General features: G+C 40.2%; 1 protein-coding gene across 10 annotated transcripts in view; it reads right to left on the bottom strand.

The window, feature by feature from the left end:
- PALLD (palladin, cytoskeletal associated protein) overlaps positions 1-22,082 on the bottom strand; it is a 150,189-nt gene that overhangs the window by 60,602 nt on the left and 67,505 nt on the right. Inside the window, exon 1 of one of the 10 annotated variants that reach the window (XM_040557081.1) lies at positions 8,700-8,878. The exons of the other annotated variants lie outside the window; for them this stretch is intronic. The gene's annotated coding sequence lies outside the window, so the exon portion shown is untranslated. Of the gene's footprint in view, positions 1-8,699; positions 8,879-22,082 lie in introns of those variants that run through there. 10 annotated transcript variants of the gene reach the window in all.

The raw sequence follows: 22,082 nt of genomic DNA on the forward strand, positions 1-22,082 counted from the left end.
TGTTTTACAAATGTTTCCCAAACATCACAGCTTCACGTTCATTAGACAGTCCTCCAACACTCTCTACAACCAACTTGCTCTGCCAGTACCGGAGACTTTACAGACACACCAAACATTTTTGGAAAAAGGGAGGATACTTAGTAAAATGTTGTATGTTCCTAATAATTCACTCAATCTCTCCACCAAACTTTCATCTACTACAGGTCAGTTTCCTGCTTAAATGCATTCCAATTCTATTCTGCTCTTTATCAATGAGCTTGTTACTGTAAATATTAGCACTGCAAACAGTTCCTCTAGTTCCGTACACACACAAGAATTCACTCAGTAAACAGGGCCTGTCTTTTGCATTTGTAGGCTTTAATGCTTAAAGCACAAACATCTATCTTCTTAATCCAAAAAAGGACATAATGTGAGCACAGTGTCTTAGTTGCAAGCTGATAATTAGCCTTACTGGCAGACGGAGCTCTTTTGTAAATCATTATAATAAGTGCCCCTATGTGACCCCTCTTTTCCAGTTACCATCTACCACCACAAATGTCCAAGGTTTGTACCGAACAGGAATGTTAACTTTCTGAAGTTACGAAAGTACCATAAAACAAACTTCAAGAATGTCCAAAGTGAAAACGAAATAGCCTTCCCTGGCAGTTTGTAGGAGGAGCATACTGCAGTTAGAAGACAATGAAAACAGAAGTACTTTACTGCCTTCTACTAAAATAACGTGCTAAATCTAGCATTAAAAATATCAACACTTATTTCTAAGTCATACACTTGACCACAAAGAGCCAAGCCTATAGATAATAATCAGATCTCTGTAAGAAGCGTAGGAATGGCTTGCTTCATCTCAAGACTTGCATAACAAAAGAATATGAAACTAATTTACAACAGTTTGATAACTGCCCTGAACTATTACTGAGGTCTGTAACAGACAGAACATCCACTACTGGTGTGTGTGTTTCTGGGGTCTACATTTCTTAATACTTTTGTAGACCTACAAGAATCCCTGAGACGGTTTGTGATCAGAAAATTTCCAGTGTGGTATCACAGACCAGCTGGATACCCTGAAGCTTAGACAGGCAATTACAGGGCCCTGGTCCTTCAAAATGACAGTTCACGCTCCAGAAAGCATTGCTTCTCTCCTTAAAAGACTTCTCAGAGTTGAAATCAGGTCCTTGATCCAGGGCTAACTGCAGTGCATGTGGTCAGGGCTGAACTTCACCATCCTGGGAGTGGTTCCCACCATACAATGATTTGCACGCCACCAGACATGCCCTTGACATAAGACTAGATTCCTGCACCACGATCCATCAAGGGCTGCAGAGAAGGCTCACTTGTTGCTTACAGCTGGTTGCTGAAGGCAGTCATACAACTGGGGAGAGAACAAGGGCAACATGGCAAAGAAAACCTGATTTCTGAGACTTCTGCCCGTTTTTCTGGGTATTTCATAGGATTCAGCTCAACATCATTACTTTTCAGGACATTACTTGGCTTATACTCTTGCTCTCGTTTTACCTCTTAGCTTGACCACTAAATTTTGAAGGGATTGGGAACACAGGAACCTAGAGTTCTAGATGTGGTAGTTTCTAAAATCTCTAAAACACTTCAAGATGCTGTGTTTTGTGGGCAACTGACAACCACAGAACTAACCTCAGAGTCAGCAGCTGAAAGTTCATTCTTTGAGAAAAGCTTGACATACCATTTTGGTTTCATGTTAATATGCACTCTTTGTCTCTCCACCTATGTGGGCAAAAACGCATGCAACGCTCATCTAATTCAGTTGTATATACATGAATACAAGTTCTAAGCTTGGCTTTTTCTTCCCCCTCTTTTTTTTTTTTCCTTCTGAAAGCTGTATCCTATGAACATAAAAAAGTTCCTGAAAAACAACTTAACAGTTTTTCCTTTCTCTCTCTTCCCCCACCTAAAAGAAGGGGTTTAAAGGGTGTTTTAACATAAAGCAGAAAATGGAAGCAGTCATTTTCCAGAAATTCCTGATGAACAACTTAAGAAAATGCTAAACAGTTAATAACCTCAAAATCTCTAGCAGAAACTCCAAAAGCTGCTAAAGATAAAAGAATGGAAACCACATGCAACATCCTAGAGACTCATAAGACAGTATAATGTACTTTCAATATAGTTTGAACTTCCGTAGTCTCACTTTATAAATTGGATTTCATGTCTGTAGGAACTGATAGAAGAGGTGTGTCTCTTTTTCACATTACATGCAGATCTCCAGATTTTTATAATGATATAAAAACTCTGAACATTTATAGGAAATCAAGACTTCCTCCCTAGAACACAGCCAAACAGTATGGCAAGCTATTTAGTGTCTGAAAAAATAGGCTACAAGGGTTATACATGAAAGAGTAAACGTGATTTGGGAAAGACGTTGAACCTAGGTATATCAGAATTGTAACAGATATATGAAAATTATAAGGTAGCTTTAGAAACTGGAGAAAAAAAAAATGATTTTAGCCATGTTAGATGAGGAAACTTTTGTGAAAAACAATACACAGAAGTCTCCAACTCCTCACTGAAAATAATCACCAGTTCATAGAGCAAAACGTTGCCTTGTCGGTTGAGTAATTTCTCAGACATCTGTAGCTATGCACCAATGCTTCTGTCAGTGTGGATATCAATACTTCCTCTACAATTTCTTTACGTAATTATGGTTTTAAGCACCTCAGATTTGCACAAAAGCAAATGGCATCATCTTGCAACCAAGTAGCTCATGCTTTCATTAAAATCCCTGAAAGTTTTGTCAGGAAACACAGATTACACTCAAATGGATAGTGCATGGAAATACCCAATCCACACAATACTATGACCACCTGCAAGACTTTCAGAACTTCACTTATAGTACAAAAGATCACTAGATCTTTAGTCACTGCAGCCATAAATCAGGGTGCTCTTCAGAATCCTTCAAACACTGACAAGAAAGGCTTTATACACAGAGCCAAATTAAGTACAATGAGGTGGGCTGGAAGAAATACAGCACCACTGGGTTTCTGTGCAAGGAAACTCTCCTTTAATTTGTGCAAAACTTTCTACATTGCCTTGGTGAACCTGCTCTGCTATCCAGAGCTGGACTTATTAAAATTGTTTTGCACTTTAATAGCTGCTTTAAACAAGTCATCCTCGTGAGTCAGACACAGGTTTTTACTCATGCTGTGTATGGGGACACACACAAAGATATATATTCATGCACCGTTACATAGATGTGCACACAGAAACAGATTTTCATCATCTCCTATCACAAAAAGGATCCTCATTACCTGTTGTTTGAAGTCAGAAGCATGCATTTTACATACATCTGTATGTACAAATGCACATCATCTTTGAAACGGAGCTGAAAGAAACAACTCTGTTTCTAGGGATTACTTCTGTCCTGTGATTCAGCCTGCACAGAATAATGAATTGAGCTGAGGATTGAAAGTTACAAAAGACAATGAAATCCAACTACAAAAAGAGCATGATGATCATTTTTAAGGAGAAGTCTTCCAAGTTGCGAGTAAGGTGCAAAGATGGGTAGGAGCAAGCCCAACATAAAGCTTGGCCTAAATACAGCAGGTTGGCTCTCCTGAGAAAAGTTGCTGTAATACATGCAGGTCTTGATTTAAACCAGATTTCCGCATTCGGTGCAGCCAGAGAACTGGGGTCATGCTTCTCAAATGATTCTGTGGCAGAAGAATCATCAGAAGATTGTAGTTGGGCTAGATGATCTCTGAAGGTCCCTTGCAACTGAACAATTCAATTCTAAGAATAACAAAAAAGCAAAAGTATTCCATAATCTTCTTCTATTCACTATAGCCTAGGCAGGAGCTCATAATGAAGTTCCTCCAGACCAGTAGATATTGCGTGCATGCATTTCTTGCTCTCCAAAGTGGATTCTTCTTCATCATAGGAGAGAAATTCTTTTAAAATTTCAATTTAAAAATTAAATCCAGCCGACTGAATCTTCATCTGAATTCAATGCTTTTAAAGCACAGTTAAGTCACTTTCTTGTAAATGCAAAACTTAAACCAATCCTGCCCGAGACAGCAAAAGCAAGGAGTTAAATGCTGATGTTGTAAACTTAATTCCATGTGTTGTCCCGTTATTCACATGCATGCCTCAGGTACTGTGTTCTGCTCATGTGTACAGTAGCATACCAAGAAAGAATATCATCTTCCACTCTGAATTTGATGGATTTTGTTAGTTGGAAAAAAAAGTTGACATCACTAAAACAGATTTTTGTGTGTTAATCTATTTTTACATTTCAGCCTGGAAAATAAATGTAATCATGTTGCCAATGAAAACCAAAAATATCTTTTCCTCTACATTTCTGCTGGCTGACACATCATGTCTGCAAATAAGTGTCTTTCTCTAGAAAGCCTTCGCTTCACAGAAAACCACCAGGACAAATGAAACGTGCCACCTTATGAACATGTACCAAAATTTAGATACTCTGGCTATGCAGAACAGCAACTCCTGACACACAGACTCAACTCTTCAAGCAAATAACTCTTCCGTATTTTTAAGGCTGAAGTATGAACTCAAGTTCACATTGCTGCTTCCTGCCCAAAACATTCAGTAGTGAACCATGATGCGACGTAAAGTTGGGTTCTTCAGAAGAATTGGCTTCTTCTCCTTCTATGTTTTAGAACAGCACATGTAATATAGATTACCTTCTGAAACTGGTAACAACCAAAATCCTACATCCATTTCCAGGGGGCGTGGGGAGAGAAGCATTTTTTGGAGGCAAGAAGGAATAAAATTCCCAGACTCAGAAGAATGCACTGGGAAGGACTGGAACGAAGTCTGAATAATTGCTACCAAAGGACGGTTTTAGGACAATGCCATGTTCTACAAGTTGATCTAATTTAATCAAAGATTTCTTACTCAAACCATCCCTGGATATGCACACTATTTTACTCATCTCATGCAGATGCACCATGCAGAAAAAGGCCTAGCAATAAACTGAGCCCACTGCATTTTTATTTGTTTATTTAAACAAACACTGTTTATCTTAAACTCCTTCCCTTTGTGGAAGAGGAAAGTGCTGGGGAGTGCCATACACAATACATCAATTACAATCACTTTCTGCTTCAATAAAGGAAATACAAACTTCCCGTCTTGGCAAATGCTTGAATGTCTTGAGCAGGTGTGAGAATGACCGTGTTAAGTGTCTAGACAGTAATGTGGAGGAAAAATATTTCCTAAGTTTCCTATGTGTGCTTATCCAGAAAGTATAGTTCAGATATGTAAAAAGAACGGCTTTAATTATAGGCTATCCTTCTACAATACTCATGGCAGCACAGAGAGCATTCTTTTTTTTTTTTTTTTAATTATATGAAATCTGAGATGTTAAATTATCTGTAAAGCTCCAGGAAGTTCTGACACTCACAGTCACAAAGGACCGTCCTCTTCACTTTCTGCAGAATGAGAGGTTAAAATGAGTCTTCCAGGCATACTATGACTCGTCTAGTAATTAGACTGTATATATTCTTCCTACTTCTTCCAAATGTGCATGTTACCACTACGAACTCCGTGCTCAGTATTGCTAGTGCAGAATGGGAGCTTCACTCCAAAGGGTGATGATTATTACATAATCTAGCACTAAAATGCTATCTGTTAAGACTATGGGAATATTTCCAAGATGGACAACGATGGATGAATAACAAATTCCATAGGCATATTTTGATTAAAGAATATTCCCAGGATGAAAGATTTCCAGCCAAAGATTATGTTACCAAGAGTACATGGGACTAACAGTTAGTTAATATGTTTTACATTACTCTGACATTTTTATTGGGAAAATAAGCATCTTAGGGTCACCAACTCTTCTAAGGTCAGAAAAGGTCCAGTAGACACCCAAGTATTAGAACACTTCTTTCTTGGAGAGTGAACAACAAATGGAAAGGCATATGACAGTAACAGAAGACATTTTGTATGAAAATTATGTAACTAGCAATACAAAAGGTTATCCTCATCTTTCAGTTTCTTCTCACTGCACCCCATGTATTTCCCCTATCTACACATTTCCATCTTAGAAATTCAGCTTTTCATAACAAAGGTTTTTATCGTTTCTTCCATGTTTAGTGTCCACCACGATTGATAATCTACAGGAAATGGTGCTATACACAGAGAAAACCTATATACAGGACATCACACTGCTTGATGCTCTACTCTGCTCACAGGCACAGGGGTTTGCATTAACATTGGCATGAATAAAATCACAAGGCAGCTACTTAGTACAAAAAGTTGGCCAAGGAAGTAATTTGCTGTTTGAAGAGTGCAGTAACTTCCCATCAAATGAATGATTTTCACAAACCACATCAGTTTACTTCGCCCAGCTGAGAATCAGGTCTCTCACCAATTGTTTTGAAGCAGAGCAATAGAAAGAAATTTTATACAGGAGAGAAAGAAACAATTCCCCATTTAAGTGGGACAACCAGCATCCCATCCCACAGGTCTGTTCCAGTTAGACTGCTCCCTCTTTCTTCCAGTGCCCAAAGCCCAATAGCTGAACATTACTCATCAAATTTACCACTGTGTCCTTACAGAAATGGAGGCATGCTGTTCTAACATAGCTAACATAGCTCTTAGAAATGGCTGCTTTAGTCATTCCGACCACAAAGCGGATCACAAAGCTGCAACCCTGCTCCTATTTGTGGGGAGGTTGGTTTATCCTGCCCTACACAGCCATCATGCAAGCTCAATACATTCTTCAGTGCAGAGCAGAGAATACTGAGCTGCTTTTCTTTTGCCTAGAACTGTAGATCTGTCCTATGCTGCCTAAACTAGACAATAATTGCTTTAGAATAACATTTTGCAAATATTTGTGTGTTCCAATCATCACAGTCTCTGCAAAGAGAAAGCCATAGTCCTGGGCTAGTCAAAATTAATCAGCCCACAGTAACAGGCACATGAGTGACCAGCAAGATGAGCTTGACCAGGACATATGTAACTGTCCGACTCTTACAAAGAAAGAGAAACAAAAACCAGTTTGAAGATCCTAGAGAATTTCCTAGAACTTCATTAAGTAGAGGAACACAAAAACATACATTTACCGCAGTGCTTTATAATGGTATCTTGACTGGTCAGGCTACTTATTGTTACTTAAAACATGCTTTAAACTTGCAGAACAGTTTTTCACCGAGGGGGGAAAAAGAAACAACTTCTTGGCATACATACTGCCAAGAAACCACTACCACACATCCATCATCCTGATTTTAGGAAATCTTTTATGGCAGATTGCAGTATATGGTGACTCTTGGCAAAGTCTGACTATGTGATGTATGCTTTCTTCTATCTCAAAGATGAGAGAAATGTTTTTTATCCCAATGAGACACTTCTACTTCCAACAAAATCCTACCTGCATATTTTTAAGTTTCAGAATTTTTAAGAACATCTGTACACATCCTAACCCATCTTGCCAGTTTCTTTTATTCAGACTCATTGCCCACACCTTTTCCCAAAGGGTTTCTCCGTCTGGCCAGGAAAATTAGTACCAGAATATTATTTCACAGACAGTTCTTCCAGGTTTTGTTCCCCATCCAAAGACAGGATGCAACAGAGTCTCTCTTCGAATTCTGTCCTTACAAGCATTTGCCCCTTTTTCATAGTGAAGCGGTTTAGATACGATCAGCGAACAAGGGCTGAGAGCCACTTCACTTTGTATATGTTTTTTCCATGCTCTCGTTATCAGTTATAGATCTTAATCCTTGTATGTCTGGTATGCACTGTGAATCACAGGATGCCTGGAAACTGTTCGGCTTCCTTAAGAACATCACCAAAACTTTCCTCACCCCAGCACTCCAGTGGATTTTGGTGCACACAGACTTGCGAGTGGACACAAAATTTCCCATATAATAAATAACGCATCCTGCGGAGTTAATTTCACAAATCTACGGTTTGATCCCAAGAACTGTGGTTTCAGTCCAACACAGCCACAGAGTATCGTGGAAAAATGGTTTCTTGACCTCAAAGCCTAATGAAACATAGGATGTGTCCGCTCCTATTTTTAGCTGTATGCTCTGCAGTGCCATATTCCTTCATATAAGGCTGATCCAAATGTTCCAGCAACAGACGTTGGTTTCTCCTTGATAGCCAACGCATATCTCTGCTTTCCAAGTTTCTGTAAACACATCATTATAAGGAAGGCCAGTCTTACTTGTCCCAGCCTTCTTTCTAATTATGTGCCTGCTGCCAGGAAACTTTCGCCTTTTTTTTTTTTTTTTTTTTTTTGGTCTTCGCTACTAAAATTTAAACAAATGTCTGCTACGGACTTGGAAAAGAAAAAAAAAAAAATCTCCTAGGCAGTTACTGTTATAAGCCACTAAGTTACTAGGTAACGCCGAATTCCTCTCAACGCTCAATTACAAACATTTGCCCAAAAAGCTAGCTGCTAGCTGGTCACCAAATATGTCTTTCCTCGTGAACTCCGCAGGAAACCCCCTCAGCGTTTTCTTTGATTTCGGCTAAATCCGGGTGAGGAGCCGCGGCAGGCTCGGGGAAGCATCGGGTCTGCTGCCGGTGGCTCCTCGGGTCCCTGCGCGTCTCCCGCCGGGGAGCAGCCGCGGCTCCGTCAGGGGCTGGCACCCGAACGCCCGGCATGGCTCCGGGGCGCCCAGCGCCGCCACACAAAGCCCGGCTCGGCGGCTCCGGGGAGCCGCGGCGACGCCTCCCGCCCGTCCCATCCCGCCCCGTCCCGTCCTTACCTCGGGGCGCCCGGGGCTCGCCTGGCATGGCCCGGCCCGGCGCGGCTGGGCTCGGCTCGGCGCGGCGCGGCGCGGCTGGGCGGGCAGCGCGCAGGTAGGGGCGCTAAATAGGGCGGGCCCGGCGGCGACCGGAGCCTCGGCCCGAGCCTCCGCGGCGGCCGCTTCACGTTAAGAGTCCCGGGGCGGGGGGGAGGCGGGACCCGGCCGCCGGCGGCAGCCCCAGCCCTGCCCCTGCGGCAGGCCGAGCCTCGGGGCTTTTCGGCTCCTTACCCCCCGAAAGGCCCGGGGCTCGCCTCAGGGCTTCGGCTTCTCGGCCCAGGGGAGGCCCCCGCGGTTCCTGTGGCTCCGTGAGGGAAGGGGTGTCGGCACGGCCCGATGGGCAGCTGGGGAAGCGATGGCTCGGACTGGCCTTAAAGCTTTTCAGTGCTTGCTGCTCTGGTACAGTAACGCTCGCACCACCCCTCGTCAAGGCCCGGGGCTTTCAGGTTAAACTGAATTCAAAACTTTTTTTCTCAGAAAATCCGTATCACCCTCAGACACCTACTTTGCAAACAGCCCCCCGTGCCTCCTTGCCAGTCAGGGAGCAGCATCAGAGCTCAGAAAACATTCACTATGTGCTACAAAAGCATGCCACTTTGCAGTCTAATTACACAAATCCACCCTGAGTGCCAAACACAGACTTTAAACACATTGATTACTACTGCGTGCTCCACTAAACACATCTTTTGGAGCCAGATACCTTGGTGTGTTTCCCCCTCCTACAAGCATATGAAGACCAAAGAATAGATTTCTCTTGCTGGTTCACACCCTTCCCATTAGAATCCACTTGGGCAGGATCCAGTGCTTTCTTACAGATTACATGGCAACATCAGTTTTATAAGGACGCAAAGAACACAACAAATCATCAACAAGATCTACTTGAAGATATACTTGAAGCAAGACAGACAAGCTCAAAGATACACCTAAAAAACTTCTATCCTCAAATCCACTCTTAATCCACCGTGGTGATCGGTGGTATCACCTGAAATTTCCCCAATGTGGACAGCAAAAAAGTGTACAAACAGAAATGTATTAAACACCTTGAACAATGCTTAAAAGATTTTAGGGCAGTTGAAAGCAAGGGTGCTCCTCTTTTTTCAGCTCCACTTTCCAAACTGTGTGTATTATAGTCCAGCTCTGGATGCCTGGAACCTGTTGGATTTACAAGAGCATCATCATAACTATTGTTCTCCAGCTGGAACAAACCCACAAGATGAGCAAGACCGGCACCTAACACATTTCACTCCACAGTGAAAAAGAAGAAGGTGGCAATGAAACTGCTCTGGCTTACTCAAGCCCCTTTACCCCTTTTCATTACCCAGCCCTCTGTAGGGCTCACAACTCCACCTCACTCCAACTCACTCCAGCATGCAGCAGAGGAATGCTGCCAACTGGGAAAAGGGGAGGGCGAATAAAGCATCTTGCAGCTGCTAGAGCAGAAGGTGACAGGCCAGATCCTGGCAGTGACAAAACTGGCGCTGCGCTAGAACTTTGTTTCTAGTTCTGGTACAGGACTAGGGGAAGAAGCATGGTAACTCATACACATAGTTTTAAGATAGTATAAAGGTAAAAAGGGTATCACTCATCAGTAGTCAGGTCTCTATATGATTTTGGGTAAGTATACTGCCTACGGATAACATTTTTTCTAACGAGCAGAACACAGTTCAGCCAATCATGGCTGTAGATAATCTAACACACATAACAAAGAACTGACTGACATACAGTAGGAAGAGCATAGCATAGAAAAAGAGTAACTGGACTTCATATCTCTTTACTGCCCCTTCTCCTTTGTATTTGCTTATAACTGAGTTAATATTAAAATAACTGAGCTCTCCAATATTGTTTCTTCTGTCACAGCTCTTATGTTGCACATATTTTGCACATCTGTTGCAAGAATTTGGGAAAAGAATTCTATGTCTATGCATATATGCTCATGTTCACTTCATGGGGCTGGAAGATGAAAGCAAAAAGACAGCTTGTGCACATCAGCTTAGCTTGAGACACTTGCTCTGCTGTGACTCCACAAGCATAACTGGGCATGGAAAGTAGGAATGAAGCTCAACTTTCTGGGAACCAAGTATGAGGCACAATGGGAGATAAAGATCCAAAGAGAAAGGAAACAAAAACATATGCTTAACTTAAAACTTAATATGATCTGTGATTCCTCCTTGTAAACAACTTTGCCTATCATTCCACTTCCATGAACATTTGCTTCTAGTTTAAGTTTCCAAATATCTGTAGAGAATGTCTTGCAAACTAAAATGGGGGATTTACACACAAAAGGTGATTGCATACAACTCAAATGAAGTCCTGATATTTAAATGAAACATTAAAACAAACAATTTTTGAAAAAATGCAGTAAAATCAAAAGAAACGATAATTAATTTCTACGAACGAATGGAGGTAATGGTAAATGCCATTAGTAAAACAGGGAAAACAGGTAAACCCCAAACTGGCTGAACAGGAGTCTTTTTTTTTTTTTTTTCCCAACATTGATTCAAACCTTGAGAATCCTCACAAAATAAAGATGTCAGTTTACACAATTCCATGAAAAAACAGATTGATATAACTGACTCAATTTCACATGAAATTATAACATTGCTAGTTGAGTACTTACTGTGTAATGATCTATATTAAGTACTATTGAAGTTTGTTCTGCAGGAAAGCCAAGTTATTTAAACAACTATTTTTCACGTAGATATAGTGTTTTCTGCACGGGAAACTCAAGCTCATTCTGAGTTAAATCACTTTTTCTTTTTGCTGAACTTATTTTTCTTTTTGAAATGGGTTGAGAAAAACATTAAGTGGGGAGACAGTTTTTATACCCCCTTTTAAACCAAATGAAAATAGTGTTGCTTAAAGCATGAAAACTAGAAGGGATGACTTCAGAAAAAAAAAAGCCTTACACAAAGTAATTACATCCAGCAATCTGAGAGAAAACAAATGAAGATAAAACATTTCAATGGACTTCTCAAGAGAAGAATACTACAGAATAATACATAGTATATAAATGCAATCTTTTTGCTTGTCCTTTATCTTCAGTGAAAGAAGTACATTTTTAAACTGTGTATATACACTGTCATTCACAAAAGCTAGTTTCCAGGACACTACACTACAAATAATTACATAATTCTATTTCTTTTTTTTTTTTTTTTTCTATATGCCTACTAGTTCTTTCTTCATTATGACATGCAAAATTTTAACATCTTAGCTGTTTAATAAAGATGTGTTAAAAGCTACATTGGAGAGTGCACTTTCTAATCAGGCCAGTTAAGAACAGATCTCAAATTCTTTAAATCAAACCAGGATGTTTTCAAAAAGAAAACAAAATATAACTCAACAATTCTGAGGTGTAGGAAGAAATTATGACTGAGATTCAAATGGCATTTTCTACATGGGGGAGATGCATGGCACAAGATTCTTTCAGTCTTAAAAAGTGGAAATTAATTCAAGAATATAGACATGCCTGTAAATCAACCCAAGTAATATTCAGCTAGCCACAGTGGAGTTTTGCATCATATTACAGTTCAAATGTTGTTAAGCTCAGATGGAAATGGCAAGTAACAGACTCAGAAGGACTAGAAGAGGGAACTGGAAGAGTTTACAAGCATTCAACTGATTCATACGCAGCTGACTGATTTCAGTGATTTATATAGCCAATTCAGCAATCTTCTTGTTTTTCTTACATAAAGGAACTGCATCCCATTTACACTAGCCATGCAAAATAAGCCCTGATGTGCCAACTATTGTGAATTTTCAATCTTTTATTAAAAAAACAAACAAACAATAACAAACCACAAAACTTCCCAATAAAATTACATCTCCTCCCATACTTTCCTTGACAACATTTAAAAGCTTTGCATGGGGACTACTAAAACATGAACAAGACACTTTTTTTTTTCCTGAATGCATAAGATTTTGTGATGTCTTTAGAAGACCAGAATGCAAAGTTATGCTTTCCTAAATACAAAAAGAACTAACTATACCTCTGAAATGGCAATTGACCAACATGTACTAGTCCAAACTATTTAGCACTATTTCAAAAGTCTCCTGAATCCTACATTACAAACATCCTGGACTTGCTAACCCTTCTGGCATTGGCAGACACTGAGGTGGTAACCGAAGTGCTTTGCCTGGTGCTGTTTCCTGTTGCTGAAATTTGCAGTGCCTGAACTAGAAACACCAAGTTGTTTGGAGCTTTTGTTTTTCTTAGCAGTGCTGGAAAACAAAGTATAACTGTATATTACAAGAAAGATTACCTCAGCAAACATTTTCCATCACTTTCAATTCTGCAGATACATGCCAAAGTTGTGTTTTACAGAGAGGAGACTATAGCCAGAGCCTACTTTCGAAAGTAAGTAATACTGCAAAGTCTTGGATCTAATAAAACATGATTCAACCAAAAATAGAATGAAGAGAGGGCCTTTTCCTCAACTTCTAAATATACCTAGAGGAAAACAAAAAATAAACATTTCTATTGCGGAGACACTTTTCACAAGAAGGCAGTTATCACTCTGATGGACATAAACATACACACATGCATATATACATGGTGATGAAGTGACTCATGCATAAGGCTTCTTTGTTATAATACTGATTACTTCATCTTTTGGACTAAATCAGCGAAGGCCTTCAGGGCAAAGAATTGTTTAGATGATATTGATTAGACTTACTGTGCAACCCCTATGACAGCATGAAGAAAATGCTGGGTCTACTACACAGGCACTAGCTAGCAAGGAACCAGAGCAGTGATGGCTGAACATGTGCATAGAGAAGCCAAGCATCCCAATGGCTTCCTTAAGGTACCAAGACACTTGAGGTACCCCAGTTTTCAGTCTTCTCTGACTGTGAGTAATCCTGAAGAGTTTCCTGGCCTGCACAACTATGGATAGAGCACGCTGATGAACTCTGGAAATAGCTACTGTAAAGATAAAAAATATAAGCTGGAAAACAACTCACTCCTCAAACTCACAAGGATCTGGATCTGTGTTAAGCTGCCAGCTTCACTAACCCTGCAAAGGAGAACCACTTGGTAAGGTTCTGTCCAGTTTCTTTTCTCTCCCAAGCTGTGCAGCTGATTCTGCTCAGTGTTTGCTCCCAAGTCTTGCAGCTTTTGCTTGTACTTTCATCCTCCCTCACTCTACTACGCTTTTCAGATTCTCTATTTTTAATTCATGAAGAAAATTGTAATATATTCTTCTGTTTCAATCAGCATATTGGGATCAAAATCTAAATAACCTTGCCTCAGGCTTACCCTCTGTGGTTTCTTTAGTATTGCCTTTATGATTTCTTCTTTAGTTCTTGGTAAATTTGGCATAACATGCTTCAGCTGGGATATTAACATCATATTTGCAAGCATCACTGTGGATCTCTGACCGGTCTACCTACACTTCAGACAGTAAGATCATTAGGAGACTTACAAGCTTATAGAAGGTCACAGGTGCTTAAAGAGACCTGAACGTCAGCCGGATGTCTAATTCCCAGTTCCCAACTCAGACCTCAACACCACATTCTCTTTTTTAATACTCCTGATATGGTAATATTGAGTGTTATATCTTTCCATTAGTCACACTGCAGTAACTTACAGCTGCTGTAATTGGGAGGCCTGTCAGGAAAGATAAAAAAGCTGTTTCTTCCGAGTCAGGCTTCACCCACAATATTTAAAACACTTTTCAGTAGCAGTTTAGGAGCTGATCTAGTCACAATTTCAAGATCAAGGCATAACTTACTTCCTTTCACCAGGGTGTCATGCTCATAGTGCTATAATTGTTTGCTGAAGAGGCTGTGAATTTAAGAAACATTCTACTGCAAACATTTTGAAAACAGAGCAAAGCAGGCCAGCACATTAAACAGTACAGCTTAGGTCTGTGCCCACAGCTATTTAGTTTTCTCTGTTGTAGCTTTCACACAGCCAGCCGAGATCACAGCTGCACCTTCATCTACTGAATGTTTCTGTTGTGTTCATTCTTCCTGCCCTGAGTAAGTCTGAAGTGAAATGGCGTTCTGTCTTTTCTCCTTCTGGGAATAAGACCTTTTAAATTCATCCCATATAAGTAGGAAAAAAAAAAAAAAAAAAAGACATGGGGGATTAGGATCACAGGGTGTGGATTCCATACGTACGTACAAAATGGTAGCCTGCTTGCATTTCTAACATTCCAGAACATTTTCCATCAGGTCATTTTGCTATGAAAGTATTTTCTGTCAGAACTGTCAAGATTGTTTTTGTGTGTGTGTGTGTGTGTTCTCATTTTCTCTCTTTTCTCTTTCGTAAGAGAAAAGAGATTCTCTTTTCTGATCTCAACTACGAAGACCTGTCAGTGTCTCAGGGATGGATAGGTACCTTTCCAGATGAATTTGTAAGCGTTCAACACTGTACTAGACAAAAACCACAAGTTTATTTTTTTCCTAACTCCAGCAGAGGACTCATTTATCTTCAGGCTGCTGCACGACGGGGTTGCCAAAGACCCCTCCTCCGTAAACAAAAATCGATAAAGGGCTTTCGGAAACACGAGCACACATGACAGACACAGCCCGAGCTCCTCAGCTTTGCTGGCACTGGATGACAGGAGGCCAGGGGCGAGCCCTCGAGCCTCGCTCCCCCGCGCTTACCCCTTGGCTCCGGAGCGGCTCCCACAGCTCCCAGCCCGCCTCCCTCCCGCTCCTATTGTGAAAGCCTCCGGCTCCCGCTGCCATATTTGGCGGCGGGGACCGCTCTTTGTCCGCCTCAGCCCCATGGGCCGCGCCTCCCCCGGCTGGGCCGCGGCCCGGCTCCAGCCTCCTCCCCGCCCGGGCCCCGGCGGCCGCCGCCATGCCCATGTAAGGCGCCGCTGCCCCGCCGGGCCGGGCCCTCAGGGCCGACCCCGGGCCTGACCCGCCGCCCGCGGGCCCCCCGCTCCGGCCGCCCGGCCCTCAGCGACCCCCGGGGTGCTCCGGGAGCTGCCCCAGCCCCCGGCGGCGAGACGGAGGCCAGCGAAGGCACCCGTCTGCCGTGTCGGAGCTGGGAACGCGAAAAGTCGTCGTGGTTCTCCCTGTTCCCCAGGACAGGCTCCAGCACGTCATTCACTGCTGCTTTCTGCAGAGAGGGAGGAATCCCTGAACAATGCTGCCTGCTTTTCTTTCTTTTTTTGTTGCACCACCTGAAGAAAGCAAACAAGACTAGATCTCCTCTCAGAATACACCTAAGCTCTTTTTAGCTGTATTATAACGAACAGCTTATCTGCTGGAAGTAGGTGTAAACTTACTACATTTCCACTGCATGACACCTAGTAGCACATTAGGTAATTCACCAGAAAGAATTTACAGTCCCACTGTCCATGCGCGCACAAGGCCAACTGCAAGCAAGGAATCACAGAATCATACACTTAAAAAAATGCCGTACTATTCACTGTATGTTTTATTCACATCATCTAGATTTAATCTTGTTAAAGCGGGATATTGTGGACATTTCTGTGAGTCTTTTTTAAAGAAATAAATACCAAGGAATCCTCCATGAAGTGATTACTTTCTTTAAATGGAAATCTGGAAATGATAATTTTTCAGGAGAATTTTTACTGAATATGTCTACAGTGACAACTGAAATAAAATGAATATGCAGACATATTTCTGCCTAAGGAAATTATTGAGCTGTGACTCCTTAAAAGGAATATCCTCCACAAGTAATGATTCAAAATTAGTAAAAGTCTTGTGAGCCCTCTCTCAGGCAGCATGACAAGAAACAGTATTTTGCAACAAATTAAAGAAGTAGCAGCTAAACTTCTGACTTCCTAATTCTGTCTGAGAGTCTGGAAGCATGCCCATACTTCTCAGTGAGATTCCTCAGTATTAAGATGTGAAAAGATGTCCTTAAGCAATGCCAACCATTCTTGCATTATTGCAGGCTCCCGTGGATGTTTGGGTGAAGCAGAAAACAAGGAGCAGACAGGATCAAAAGAGAGCACTGCGTTAAGTCATTGATGTACGGGGCAATAGTGACTGCTCCTGGGCACAAGTGCCTGAAAAAATAATTAGGGAGAGTACAAAGGTACAATTATAACCACTGTCCTGTAACACTCCTTCAGCTGCACCCAACACATTGAGCTAGTTATGTTTTCCGCTTCACAGAAAACCAACTCTGGTATTTTTATATTGCATTCTTGCCCTAAATAGAGGCCTAGACAAGCTTGTTTGCTTGTGAGAAACTCTCAAACTAGAAAAATTTAAGGAAGCAGCTTAATAAGAATAGCAGAATAAGAAATATATTGACCATATCATATTTACATTACATACATAAGCTACCATGCTAAAATTCAGCTCAAAAACAATAAAAACCCACCCTAAAGCAAAATAAGAAACATATAGCCTACAAAGAAGAGGAACAACTTAGCAGAACTTCTATCCAGCAAAATCTCCTAGTTTCAAGTTATCTGTTTCTAGATGAATTTAAACATTTATAAATGACAAAAATGATAGCATTAAAATAAAACAAAAATAATAAAAAAAAAAGTTAAGCAAAAGTCATAAGGACATACTATTGTCAAACAACAAAACAAAATGGAATGACTCTTAGAGCTCATCCCCTCCGTTCCTGAAGGCTACAGTAGCACTAGTTTATTTCCGACCAACTCCATCATTTCCAGCAGGTGTTCGGGCTTCTGACAAATAACTCGCTGCTGATTCTGCAAACAATTTATTGTCCACTCCCTGTCATCTGACATCAGTTCTTCTGAATGGAACAGATGACACCAGAATGGATATGGTCAGGGCAAAACAACACATCCTCTGACCTCTGAGGTGCTGTTCTATGTTTGTTCTTTTGCTCATGATACATTTCACTTGCGCAAATACCAAAATTACGTCTCTGCTGAATGAGGAACTTGCGATGCCCTCCAGAAAGCTATATAGGAACTTCAATAAATGCATACAAAAACTTAGGCCTCTGCTCTTGAAGATGAAAAGGATGATCTCCCAGCTGTCTGGAAGTTACTCAAGCTACTTTCAGTGACAATTCCAGACCCCTCTCCATCTCATCAAACAGGTTTCAAGGTACAGGTTTTCTCTCTCTACTCTGTGTAGTTAGATTACTACCATTTGCATCAGTGACAATGTTCCAGCCAGTAGAGTGCATGTGTTCCCCACGCCATCTTCTCATCCTGGTAGCTGCCAATTTGTGCACACAACCTAATCTTTCCTCCTCCCTTCAGTGAACCCACTCTTGTAAACTACTCCACTGCACGCAGTAAATCACCAGGTGCAGCTAGACTGAGATGTGGCAACAGCTTCCCTGAGGGCTTGGAATGCTGCCCTCGGAAAACTGAACTGCATCGCTGGCCCACTTGCACCTTGGCCAGGGTGTGCTCTGTCAGGCCAGCCTGACATAAATGCTATGACATTTCTATGTAGTTAAAAAACTGAAGACTCTGTAGGAACAGTGGAATAGATACATCCCAGAAAAGATCACATCGTTAACTTGCTGGGCCTAAATAGTTTTATCATCTGAATATGAAGATGCTAGGTACTGGAGCTCAGACTTCAATCAAATGCAGAGTACCAGCAACAGCTGGTTCAACCTGCTACTGGGAACACTGAACACATGGGCTACAATACTCTTTAATGTTATTAAAGGAATTGTAGAAACAATAAATAAAAAAATCACTGTTTTATCAGTAAAACTGACTTTCTCTGTTAGTATTCAACCTTGAAAAAATTAAGAAGGGAATTGTAACATAAATATTAAAAAAAATAGTAATATTGTAAAGCATAATCAACATATAATCACATTTCTCAGACTTAACATCTTGCTATATTCGGGATGTATAGAGGAACACATGATGAGCGGTACCAGATTCAGCACAGTTCTATGTGAAATTCAACTGGCTACTTACTGCTCCTTTGAGAATTGACAGGTTACTTCTATTTTTGGTTTCTTTCTTTCAAACACTTATTTTTATTTGTGCAACAAGATGTATTTTATCAAGCTTTCATCCCTTGGCAGCTTAGATTTTTCAGAAGCCTTTCAAAATGGAATGGGTTGAAAGTCTTTGGAAATCCAGTGGACTGTATCAACTAGATTTCACTTATCCACATGGTTCTTGTTGATTCCTTCATACAGTTTGAGAGGTTGTGAGGTGTTACCTCTGTTTTGATTTCCCCCAAATGTCACATTTTAATTTCTTTATTTTAGATCATACTATTATTTCTATATTTTCTACTGTTTCCGATACTCGGCTCATCAGTCAAGAGTCCCCTGGAAGTCCCTGAACACTTTTTAAAACTGGGGCTATATTCACCACCTTCAGTGTGTTAGCTAAAAAGTATCTTCCCAAATTGTTGGCCCATGTATAGTCTGTAGTCTTAACGCATTTTTCCTTTTCTGGAGTTTTTTGGATACTCAGGAAAGAAATAAATGTTCACATTGAAAACAAGACAATGTAATCAAGGACTGTTTGCTAACTATTCCTTTCCGCAAACTTCTCCAAGGACTTTCATGTAAAAATAGATATAAGCATGTAGGTGTCCATAGGCAGCCATGTAAACACAGACCAAGAAAAGCATTTCCCATTTTAAGATTAATCTATGCAGTTTAGCTGATCATTAAAATGTTTTCATGGAATCACAAGAAAGATGGGGACAAAACATTTCTATCTCAGCATTTTCACCATAAGCAAAACACTTGATAGTAAAAAAAAAAAAAAAAAAAAAAAGTCTGCATCATGCACTACATGCCTGAACTCACAGCATAGCATTAAATATTTACACATGACTATGTAGAAAAGCTTTTCATGATGCCATAACCATAACATTTTTAAAAATACATATATTTTTCAAGTATCACAGAGTTTTGTCATCTAAATATGTAAGTGCAACTCTAAAAGAAATGTAATTTTTTACTGAAACCAAAAAAACATTTCTTTAATATCAAGACTTTGGTCAATAATATTTCAGTACCACAGATCAATTTATTGCTTGAAATGAATTTTCATTTAATCTTAAAACATGCTTTTCTGATTCCAAATCCATGTGAGCAACATTAACATTAGGCATCTGAATGAAAACCATGTGCTTTTGTATCAAAATAGTATTGCCAGAGCCTTCATTGCAGAAGTACTAAAACATATCCTGGGGGAAACCTGGATAAAAGCTACTCTGAAATATAATGCAGTTATGAGTGGTAAAAAGTCATACATTTGACTTACATTACAGCAGCAGCCAAGGACAATGCTCATGTAATAGAGAGTTGGGCACACATTCATGGGAATAGGAAGCACTATTCTCCATATGCATAGTTGACATGCCCCATTGAATTGTACTGAGATCTGGAAAACATCTTCCAATATATTATTATTGAAATGGAGGAAATGCACTGCATGGTAGCAGAAATTACTGTTAATTGCAAGTAGACGACCGCTTTCCAGAGAGAAATAATATACTGCACAACTTTGTCAAGTGAGAACTAGTGATACTTATAAGTGGTAAACCATAAATAAGCACAGATTAAAGTGAGAAGTGGCAGAATGAAGTTAAGAAATGACAAACTGAAGCTGGCTATAAAGGAAAGCTTGACAATGTTATTCCATAGCACTCACAGTATTTATCTCAGTCTGTTGAGCGAAACAAAAGATCCATGGATCAGGCAGTGCTGTAATAAAATTAACTATGTGATGCAAAATCATTTTAATGCTAGCTCTCTCAGTCCACTGTACAAGTGTGATCTTTTGTAAGAGTCATGTTTACTGGGTGCTCAGAATAAGAATAGAACATTTGAGCAAGCAAACTCCATTGTAATGTATACGAAAAAAGACTTCCATCACAAAGTCCAGGACTGACAAAGCACGTTAATTTTGTCCTATAGAAACCAAGTTTCTTCTCCTTAGATATTCCAGTACAGTATATATATATATATATATATATATATAAAAATAAAAGGACAAAAGGACTTACTTCAACACTAATTTGCAATAGCTGATCTTATAGATAATGTACTCCTAGTGGGAGTTCAGAATGACTTAGTGTGAAGACTTGTAGACAAGGTTTTTATGCTCTATTTACATTTTCTGGGAGCTTAAAAGAAAACAGTCTGAAATAATCTGCAGCTAACATGCTACAGGAAATGAGGGAAGAGAACCAGACTTCTCAAGAAAGACGTACATTTATATAATGGTGATGGCTATGATTTGGCTTAGAAAAAGGAATGCAGTTGTTCTAAAATATACAGAAAAGATGTTGACTGGCGCTTCTCCTTACTTAGCAGATCATGAACTATTGCAGCACTGTATACTGCATCAAAATGCTTTTCAGAGAACTCTTTCACCATTGTATGGTACTTTGTTTACTGACTACAACTTCTTTCCTCAGCAAGTCCTCTCTCCATATGGGAGCCCAAGAGACAGCCAGCACAACCCTCGCCTATGCCAAAGGTGTTGGTGTGAAAACCATGAGGACATTTTCCATCGTTACAGGAGAAAACACTTATAGCATTTAGACACTTTGTTGATGAGTAGCAATATGCTGCTTCAAAATGTAGCATCTTCTTTCATTAAAGATGTCCACAGCACATTGCTAAAAGAAACTGCAATGACCAGCTTACAGCTTTGCAAAATCTTCTATTTATGCTTCCTTTCCATGCCAATCATCTGGCCAGAATAACGTATTTTTAAAATGTTTTCTACAAAGAAGTTTTAGGTGCCTTTGAAATAAAAATTTTGAAGTTGAAATTAATAAAAAGGAAACGTATTTCTTACATCTTTAGGATGTTCCAGCATGTGAACACTTCTCTAGAGAATGAATTTATTTGGCAGAGGATTTTGCTAGTGCCAGAAATGTCTCTTTTCTCTGCACTGAACTATGCCTATATTTGGCCAGTTCATGAGCTCTTTTGTTTAAAAATAAACCCAAAAAACCCCCTTCCCACCAAAAATTCAGCTTTACACATGCTCAGTATGATATTAGAATTTATCAGCCAGATTTTTATCAGTAGGTCAGAAATCCATGGCTCATACACAGAGAATGGACTGTGACAGACCTCTGGGCTGGTTTAGCAGGATTTTCACAGAAGACTTTCTGAATCACAGATACAAGGCATGAGAACTGAAAGCAAAGAGTTCGGCTTGCCTGTGTTCCCAACATTTGCTCACAGGGTGACAGGGCAACTGGATGAGATTCTTTGTGAAGGTGAGAGTAGAGATTAAAGGGAATCATAGGAGGTTATAAATTAACCTCACGTACTTGACTTTACAAATTTCATGTATTTTTTTTTAATTACATGTATGGATAAAAATGATGAATAAACTTGTCCAAATTTGTATTAACTTCAATTTTCATCCATAATTACAAGCTAAACTTCCACAAAAATCCTTTGAGAGAGTTTGA

The sequence above is a fragment of the Cygnus olor genome, chromosome 4, assembly GCF_009769625.2.
Source record: "Cygnus olor isolate bCygOlo1 chromosome 4, bCygOlo1.pri.v2, whole genome shotgun sequence".
Classification (NCBI taxonomy): Eukaryota; Metazoa; Chordata; class Aves; order Anseriformes; family Anatidae; genus Cygnus; species Cygnus olor.